This window comes from Camellia sinensis, chromosome 15 (genome assembly GCF_055761805.1).
Source record: "Camellia sinensis isolate YWXY chromosome 15, ASM5576180v1, whole genome shotgun sequence".
In the NCBI taxonomy this organism is placed as follows: Eukaryota; Viridiplantae; Streptophyta; class Magnoliopsida; order Ericales; family Theaceae; genus Camellia; species Camellia sinensis.
Genome location: NC_138975.1, coordinates 40,898,668 through 40,909,435, shown reverse-complemented (window position 1 = coordinate 40,909,435; position 10,768 = coordinate 40,898,668).

The following is a 10,768-nucleotide window of genomic DNA, read 5'->3' as shown; positions in this document are numbered from 1 at the left end:
AACTTCATCTTTAATGGAATCTATAAATGTGGTTATAGATGACACAGGTGCACCTACTCCAGCAACAAATGAGGATGATAATGATGAGTCTCCAATCATGGACACGGAATCACAAAATCAAGGAGAAGGTGTGGACCCATCACAAGAAATGGTTACAGAACCATCTTCACAGGTAAGGTCAAGTCCAAAGAGTGCTCCAAGGGACATAACTCCTGTTGCCCCGGTCACTGCGAGTCCTGAGCTTAAACCATCAGCTAGGGTGAAACTAAATCATCCAGCTCAACAGGTGATTGGAAGTGTCTCGGATCGAATGAAAACCCGAAGACAGATTCGGGATGAGGTATCACATATGTGTTATGTTTCTTTAATTGAACCTAAAAATTTTAAAGAGGCCTTGCTAGATGATAGTTGGGTCAATGCTATGCATGAAGAATTAGGTCAATTTGAACGTAACAAAGTTTGGACTCTAGTTCCCAGACCTAGAGACATGAATGTGATAGGTACCAAGTGGATCTTTAAAAATAAATCTGATGAGAATGGTACAGTTGTTAGGAACAAAGCTAGGTTGGTTGCTCAAGGCTACACACAAGTAGAGGGTGTTGACTATGATGAGACGTTTGCCCCAGTTGCACGTCTCGAATCTATTCGTATTTTGCTTGGTGTTGCATGTTTTCTTGGCTTTAAATTGTTTCAAATGGATGTGAAAAGTGCCTTTTTGAATGGATACTTGAGAGAAGAGGCATATGTTGAGCAACCAAAAGGGTTTGAGGACCCTAAATGTCCCAATCATGTCTACAAGTTAGACAAGGCTTTGTATGGGTTGAAACAAGCCCCTCGAGCTTGGTATGATAGACTTACTACATTTCTTCTTGACAATGATTTTCAAAGGGGTAGTGTGGATAAGACCTTGTTTGTGAAACATACTAAGTCTCATATTCTTGTTGCTCAGATTTATGTTGATGATATTGTGTTTGGATCCACTGCTGAACATCTTGTGAAATATTTTTCTGATTGTATGACACATGAGTTTGAGATGAGCATGATGGGAGAGTTGTCTTATTTTTTGGGTCTTCAGATTAAACAGTCTTCTTCAGGTATATTTGTGTCTCAGTCTAAGTATGCGAGAAATCTTGTGTCTAAGTTTGGTCTTGAGTCTTCCAAGCATGCACGCACTCCCATGAGCACCAGTCTTCACCTCTCCAAAGATTCCTCTGGTATTGATGTTGATCCTACCCTTTATAGGAGTATGATAGGGAGTCTTTTGTATCTTACAGCCAGTCGTCCTGATATTTCTTTCAGTGTCGGTGTCTGTGCTCGTTACCAAACCAGTCCTAAAGAGTCTCACCTTCTTGCGGTAAAACGCATCATCAAGTATGTTAATGGGACTTTGGGGTATGGGGTTTGGTTTTCCACTGACACTACAGCCGAAATTACTGGTTTTTCTGATGCCGACTGGGCAGGATGTGCTGATGATAGGAAAAGTACATCCGGGGGGTGTTTTTACCTTGGGAATAATCTGGTTTCTTGGCATAGTAAAAAGCAGAATGCCATCTCTCTTTCTACTGCTGAGGCTGAGTACATTGCTGCAGGGAGTTGTTGTGCTCAAATGTTGTGGATGAAGCAAATGCTTCACGATTATGGGATAGAACAGAACACTCTTACTCTTTTCTGTGATAACACAAGTGCCATAAACATTTCAAAAAATCCTGTCCAACACTCTCGCACCAAACACATTGACATTCGTCATCATTTTATTCGTGAGTTAGTGGAAGAGGGCCTTGTTGTTATTGAGCATATTCCCACTGAGCATCAAAAAGCTGATATTTTTACAAAACCCCTTGATCTTCTTCGGTTTGAGTTCCTTAGAAAGACCTTGGGTGTCATGCTCGATCACTAGAGTGTTACCTGTTTCTTGAGTAGGTGTAATTGGTTGTGCCTTATGAATGCTTGGATGTGATAATCTCATTATCATTGATATCTGTTTACTTGCATCCAATTTTTTTACACTACTCATGCTGCTTACAAGATCTCATTGTTCATTGGTCATAGCTCATTTTGAATGCCCATGCTCATTAATCTCATGATCTCATTCTGTACACATCCTTGAGATTAATTGTTGCAGGGGTTTCCGCACATGTGATCAAAGTTCTCTATGGACCACTAACAGTGTTTCTTGTACTTTTACTGTGGAATTGACCGATACTAGCATATCATGGGTGATGTTGAGTCTCTTAACCATCCACCATCTGTTTTCACTTCCACGGTTTCTCCCTCAGTTCCTTGAAGTCCGGGCATTAGGAAAAGGCTACCTCAGAGGCACCAACCAGGCCATCCTTTATGATTTCATTCTTCTCTGGTTTGGATTCCATACTCTTGAGAGTGAAAGCCACCAGTGAGTGCACAAAAACAAAAAAAAAGGGGGGACTCTTTGACTGAGGGGGAGCCTCCGCATTTACTCAACAAATACCCCGTGATTCCTAGTGGTTTGACTTTTCACTGTATTGTTGAGTTACTCTTGATGGAGGTCCAGCCATCCGATCACTACTAGGATTAACTCTAGCTCAGTGACCTCTCATGGATTGCACACACACACTTTTTATGTGAGCTCTCATTTGGGATTTTGAGGTGTACATTCTCATGTAGCTTATGATCACTGATTATATTTTTTTTGCTATGCTCATGATTTCAAGTGTCGTTTTCTTTTAAAATAAAAAAAAAGGTGCAAGTTCACACGATTCATGAATTGTGGATGATTTCATCGTGGTATTCATTTGGCTCTGTCTGATCATCTATTTTTGTTTCAGGTCTCACCCCGTGATTTTGCATATTGGATTGTTTTAAAAAAAAAAAAAAAAAAAAAAAAAAAAAAAAAGGGGTTTGTTTTTGTTTTGTTACGCTCGAGCGGCTTGTTTTACGCTCGAGCGTGGTTTTCACTCTTGCAGCAGTTTGTTCGTGTTTTGACAGTTCTGAGAGATGGTATTTTGAGCTCGAGCGGACTTTTTCACGCTCGAGCGTGAGTCTGCTTGCAGTATTGTACGCTCGAGCGGTACTAAGTACGCTCGAGCGGACCTGTTTCATACTTAACTCCCTCTCTTGCCTCTTCGAGGTATTTTTTTCTCTTCCTGTTTCATTCTCTCGATCTAGGGTTGGTCGTGTGGCTGCATTGTGGTCGATTCTCCTCCCATTCATCATCCTTTCCATTGATTTGCTCGTTGTGTCTTCTTCGGTATGGATCCATATCTGCTGCTATCTGCTGCTGCTGCTGGATATTTGCTGACCCATGGATATTGTTGATATATTGGTATATTTTGTTGATGGTTCTTGGATATTGTTGATATATTTTGTTTCGTTTTGTCTTTTGGTTATGATACATGGATATTTTTTGATATTTTGTTCCGTTGGTTCTATTGAATGGATACATTTTGTTATATTCTTATATAGTTCCACAAGTTTTGGTTTTTCTGGTATGTTGCTCGTTTTTTCACAGGTGATTGGTGGATGATGAATTGACTTGATGGATCGATATATGGCAAGATTGGAAAGTTTGTTTGTTCATAGATTTGTTTTGAGTGTGTTAGTATTAGTTTTTGAATCTTGTCTAGTGCTTGTGTTTAAGGATTTTTGTTTAGAGAAGTTTTGTCCGGGAATTGACAAAGGGGGAGATTGTTAGGTCCCTGTGTTGTCAAATCCGGAGACAAAATCTTGTGTTAATTTAAAAAACTATGTTTTTCTGTTTTTCTGTTTTTGTACTGTCCGCTCGAGCGGAGACTCCTGAGCTCGAGCGTAGAGTAGCAGGTCACAGTAGTTTGACAGGACAAGCACAGATACTGGTGGGTGTGATTTTCCGCTCGAGCGGAAACTCCTACGCTCGAGCGCAGCTCTGTTTCTTCGTATGCAGTTTTTGTTCAGTCCGCTCGAGCGGGCTATGTTGAGCTCGAGCGGAGATCGCGGTTTCAGATTCTTATTTAAAGCTGCTAACGTTGTTTTGTTGGATACGTTTTTCCTAGATCTGATCAAAACAAACTAGGGTTGAGTTTAAAGTCTTCTTGGGAGATTTTTGAGAGTATTTCTTGATGTCTTGAGAAGAGTTCTTCACTCAGGATCTAAAATACATACATCAAGGAGTTGGTTTCTTTATATTCAAGAGAGAGTTCTCTTCGGTGGATTCCGAAGATTCTAGCATATAGTTTCAAAAGGTGTTTGATTCTATATGTGGGTGAGGTTGTGGAATCAACTTCAAGATTGATCAGTTCCGAGATGAAGTCGTGAAAAAGAGTTACAGAAGATTCGGAGACAGATTGACTAAGTTGGGTAATTTGTAAGCTATCTTTGTAATCTTTTTACTTCAGTAGTGGATTGATTTATGGCGTTTCGCCCGTGGTTTTTTAATCACAGTTGGAGGTGTCCAATTGTGGTTTTTTCCACGTAAAAATCTTTTGTGTCGATTTATTATTTAATCTGACAAAACAAACAATCTAAATCGCTTTCGTAAGTGCTTGTTGATTTAGATTGTGTGTTTTGGATTTTTGGGATTTGGAATATTTTAATCTTGATCTAATCACGAATCACTTAGATTTTCAAAAACCCTAGAGTTTATTTTGTGTCACAATATAAGCCCCCCGCCCATCTCTGTTTAATGAAGTAACGGAGAAAGCCATTTTTGGCGCCTAAACCAACCCAAAACGACGTCGTTCTTTATTAGACCCATATAAAAGGTCCCATATCGTTCATTTCACTGATTAGGGCTACAATTTGCCCTAATTTCTTCAATTTCGTCGATTTAGGGCAAAGGGTTTATTGCGATTTGGAAGAAAATCTGGACTAGGGTTTGAAGTACTGTTGCTTACTGTTATTTGGAGTGTTTGTAAGTGATTTATACGATTTCTTTTGTTTCTTTCTTCATGTAATTTGTATATAAAGTTTTGTTTTTTCTTTTTCTGATTCTGTGAATAAAGTAATGGCAAACTTTGTGTTTGTATCTCACTTTATTGCATGAGTATGTATGTGTGTTGGTTACTTTATTGTCTTAGATGCTTTACCAATTTTTTTTTTATCTCCATTGATGGACCACTGCATTAACTAAGTGGTTGGACCACTGCATTGATTGAGTGATGAACCACTACTTATTATACATGTTTGACATCAATGATGTACCCAATTGGATGGTTATTATATATGTTTGGAATGTGTTATATATTGGTTTGAAGCAGGTTGAACAATGGCTTCTAATATGTTTTTTACATGCTTGGAACAAGTTGAACAAGTGGAACAGGTTAACCAATTGAATAGTTATTATACATGCTTGGATTGTGCTATATATTGGCAAACTCTGTGTTTGTATCTTACTTTATTACATGGGTATGTGTGTGTGTTGGTTACTTTATTGTCTTCGATGATTTATCAAAAAAAAATTTTATCTCCATTGATGAACCACTACATTAACTGAGTGGTTGGACCACTGCATTGATTGAGTAATGGACCACTACTTATTATAAATGTTTGACATCAATGATGTACCCAATTGGATGGTTATTATACATGCTTGGAATGTACTGTATATTGGTTTGGAGCAGGTTGAACAATGGCTTCTAATCTGTTTTTTACATGTTTGGAACAAGTTAAACAGGTTGACCAATTGAATGGTTATTATATATGCTTGGATTGTGCTATATATTGGTTCAAACAGGTTGAACAATGGCTTGTAATTTTTTTTTTCCATGCTTGTAATTTGTTTTTTCCATGCTTGTAACTTGTTTTCCCATCACTTGGACATTTTTATATGGGTCTAATAAGGAACGACATCATTTTGGGTTGGTTTAGGCGCCAAAAATGGCTTTCTCCGTTACTTACAAAGATAGACGGGAGGCTTACATTGTAACACGGAATAAACTCTGGGGTCTTAATTGTCAAAATTAAAAACTTGTGGTTTAAATTGCAAGACACGCTAAGCCTTGGGGTTTATTTGTAATTTGCACAAATTTTAAAAAATAATTTTTTCGAAAAAAATACTCATCATTTATATATATATATATATATTTGGCTGAAAATATCTTTATTATCAGCCTAAGATATTTTAGAAAAATATCCTAAAAAATATTAAGTAAAGTTACGTGATTGATTTCTAACTTTTTATTTTTTATTTTTTTTAACAAACACTTCAAAAATAAATTAGATTTGAAAAAGAGAAAATAACGGATCAGTGAAGTTTCAAAAATAAATTACAAATTAGTAAAAAAAAATTATCAATATTAATAATAAAAGTTTTAATTTTTTCATATATTTATAACTAGCATATTACTTGTGCTATGCACAAAATTTTGTGATCTGAAACGAGTCATTGTTGTAAAATTTATAACTGGTCCTTATCAAATAATTCTACATACAGTCATCTTATACGTTAATCTCTAGAATTGTTAACTATCTCTTACTAATAGGAGCATAAAAATAACAGATCAGTGAAGTTTCAAAAATAAATTACAAATTAGTAAAAAAAAATTTATCAATATTAATAATAAAAGTTTGAATTTTTTCATATATTTATAACTAGCATATTACATGTACTATGCACGAGATTTTGTGATCTAAAATTAGTCATTGTTGTAAAATTTATAACTAGTCCTTATCAAATAATTTTACATACAGTCATCTTATACGTTAATCTCTAGAATTGTTAACTATCTCTTTCTAATAGGAGCATGATACTATTTCCTCCAATAACCTTTGTCAAGTCTCCACCATTCATCAATCATCATCTCTCCAATTTTTATCTCCACTCTTTTGATCACATTGGCTCTTATTTAAAACAGTCATGCAAGTTGTTTGGGGTGTCTTAAATAAGTACATTTTTTGTCTTTTTAGACTAAAAAATTGAGAAAAAAAAATATGAATGTTTAGGTTAACTTTTTGACTTTTTATTAAAAAATATGTATTAAAAAATTGTACAAATTAGTGTGTAGAAGAAAATTAGGATTGAGAGTTGTGCATCCGTAATTTTTGACTTTTGGTAAATAGTGATAACTTTTTAACTTTTTGAATAACTTTTTGATTTTTTAATTTTTTTATAATATGCCAAACTTGGCCTTATTTTTTAACTTTCCTTCCTTACTTTTTCCCCTAAGTTAACCTTTACCCCCACCAGCAAGCTCTCTTCTATAATCTCATGTTGCCTCAACCTGTCATCTAATTCTGCCTGCTTGTTTGACCATTAAAATTTTGGTTAACCATTAATTGAGGGGTGGTTTGGGATGATCTAAATAAGTGTATTTTTTAACTTTTTATGAAATATAGGTTGGGTTTGAAGAGTAGTAGAGAGGTGATGTGACTTAAATAAGATGATGTGACTTATATAGGATAATGACTTTTTGACTTTTTTTGAAGATGCCAAACTAAGCCTAAGAATAGATTAGTTGAGTTGGTATAGATTCTTAAATAAATTCGAACTCTATTCATATAAAATAATAAATAATTTTGTATGCGTTATATGTACAAATACTAATAAATAAAAAATGAACAATTTAATTTTAAAATTTTTTGTAGTGCTTTGTTATCATTATTGTGCTTTTTCATCTATAAAATCATAATGATGAAATTAGTTGTTAGTACATGTTGTATAAGGAAATAAAAGAAAAAGAAAAATTTACTCACATAAAATAATTAAAGTTTGGAAAATTATTCACAAAAAATAATTAAAATCTAGTGGACTGCAACTTAATGTGCACACCAAAAAAATTAATTTCATAATTGAAAATTAAAAAAATATATATTAAAATAATAACACAATCAATTCACACAGAAAGAGCGAAAATTTAATGGATCATCATTGCCTGTAAATATATCCTTTTTAATAATCATGATCAATCAACACTAAACTAATAAAACAAAATACAAATAAATCAATTTCATAATTTGATTAAGTAATCATGGCAATTGAGAAAATCCATTTGATTTGTTTCCATCATTTTTTTTCTTCTTTTCTTTCTCCCTTGCTCTACCCTACCCCAACTTTTTTTCCATAAATAAAAAAAAGTAATGATTGAGACCCCCACCCTCATAAGACTCTCACAAGACTCTTACAAATGTAGACCACTAATAATGTGGACCCTACACATACATGAGTGGACCTCACACATACATAGAGGGTTAGGATCACTTTAGAGGAGTGGGGTCATCCCCAAAAGGAGTCTCAAACATTTTCCAATAAAAAATCACAAAAATTAAAAGCAAAAAATTCATGTAACGTCCTTTGTTAAATATGCTTTATTTTTATTTTGATGTCACAATCAAAACCACAATTATAATAGGGAATGGCTTTTGTCCAGTCCTTAATCGGAATGGACCGTGCTGTTGGGCCTGTGGAGGCCCACCACGGGTCTCGTTTTAATAATCTGAACCGTTCAATGTGTAGAACTCATCTAGTACTATATGCCTACAAAAAATCACGTTAATCGGATATCGATAGTTATGTGATCAAAACAGATTTTTATCAACCGTTAATTTATTCACCGTCTATTTTTTATACAAAACTGATTTGATCACATAGCTATCAATATCCGATTAACGTAATTTTTTATAGGCATATAATACTCGATGAGTTCTACACATTTAACGGTTCAGATTATCAAAACGGGACCCGTGGTGGGCCCCCACGGGCCCAACAGTACGGGCCAGTCCGATTAAGGACCGGACAAAAGCCATGCCCATTAAAATATTACAATCATAAAAATAATCACAATAAAATAATAAATGAGTACTTATTCATAAATCTCTCTTCACCTACTTATATTTCACTTAGTCCAAATTATTTTCTTATATTTCAATAAGTCCTATGAATGACGTAGTTACCAAAATATCCCTAATAATAATAAAGGAAACAAGCATTAATGTTCACATTGACAGTGCAAATATATATATATATATATATAAAGAAAATAGACTTTTTAGTGAGAAGCCTTCTAGGAGCTTCAAATCCTCATTCTAATTTTCTTGATTTTCTTAATTTTAAATAATTACTTTTATTTGATAATCTTACATCAGGCAAAAAATGAAAAAAAAAAAAAGAGTTGTTTTACTCGTATAAAGAGAATCTTATACTCCCATTCCATTTAGTAAGGAGTCTTGTGAGAATTTCAATATCTCATATTAATTTTCTTGATTTTCTTAATTTTAAACAATTAAGAAAATCTCCATTGGCTAACTTTTATTTAAAAACTCCACATCGAAAAAATAAAGAAAAAGTGAATTGTTTAGGTTGGAATAGAGTGAATTGTTTAGGTTGGAATAGTTTAGGTTAGAAGCTTTTGTCATAATTTAGATTGATGGTTCACCAAACTGTACGGTGAAAATATGTCTCTCTAATAAAAGGCCAACTTGTATAATTTAAAGGCTTTTTTAATAATTAATGTTATTATTATTATAATAAAATGGTCAAAATTTGGAAGCCATCACTCATCTCTCCCAATTAAGTCTATCTTGCTTACATGACTACAATAATTATATTTTAAAAATAATATTTTGCTTCAAATGCAATGATGCAAGTTAATTTCATGATTATGACCACATTGATGACAATGTAACAAGGCATATGTCAGATAGGAGAAGAGGTCAGTTGATTGACTTTGATTTATTTTCAGTTTTTATTAGCAACATTCTGAACAAATTAAAGTTCGATTTATTTTGAGCGAGACTATCATTTATAATTACGTAATTTTATTATATTTATTTTTTAAAATAAATAATATATATATAATTTTATAAATAGATCATATATTTTTATTAAAGATAAATATATTAAAATCACATGAACATGACTTTAGAATGAATTTGATTTTTTTTTTTTTAATATGCATATAAGTTTTCAAAATGATCGACTATAATAAATTCACCAACCTAAACTATGCATCTCTAATTCCCGTTGACTAGCTCGGAAAAAAGAAAAAGAAAAGGTGAATTGTTTTGCTTACAAAAGGTGAATCACATGCTTCCATTTATATAAGCAAAAATAGATTTTTAGTGAGAAGCCTTATAATCAATATCTCATACCCATTTTTTTGATTTTCTTAATTTTAAATAATTAAAAAAATCTTCATTGGCTAGCTTCCATTTAACTTTTATTTTACAAACCCATATAGTTTTAATTTTAAAAATAATTTTGTATGAGATTTTAAAACTCTTATAATATTTAATTTTAAAATAATTACAATCCCACATCGAGAAAAGAAAGAAAAAGTGAGTTGTTTCACTTATATAAAGTGTTATAATCTCACATCGGGAAAAGAACGAAAAAGTGAGGTGTTTCACTTATATAAAATAAATCTTATAAAGGGAGTTTTAAGGGAGAATCCTTTTAGAAGGTCCAAACTCTCATTCTAAAAATTATTGAATTTTTTTAATTTTAAACAATTAAGAAAATTCCTATTGGCTAGCTTTCATTTACCTTTTATTTTACAATCCCAAATTGGGGGAGGGGGAATGAAGTGAATTATTTCATTTACATAAAGTGAATCTTATGCTCCAATTTATATAAATTATTGAAATTTCTTAATTTTAAACAACTAAGAAAATCCCTATTCGTTAGCTTCCATTTAATTTTTATTTTACAATCTCACATCGGAAAAGAAGGAAAAAGTGAATTGTTTCGCTTATATAAAGTGAATCTTATACTTTCATTTATATAAGCAAAAGAAGATTTTTAGTGAGAAACCCTATAATCAATACCATTTTGTGTGTGTGTGTGTGTGTGTGTGTGTGTGTGTGTGTGTCTTTAAGAACA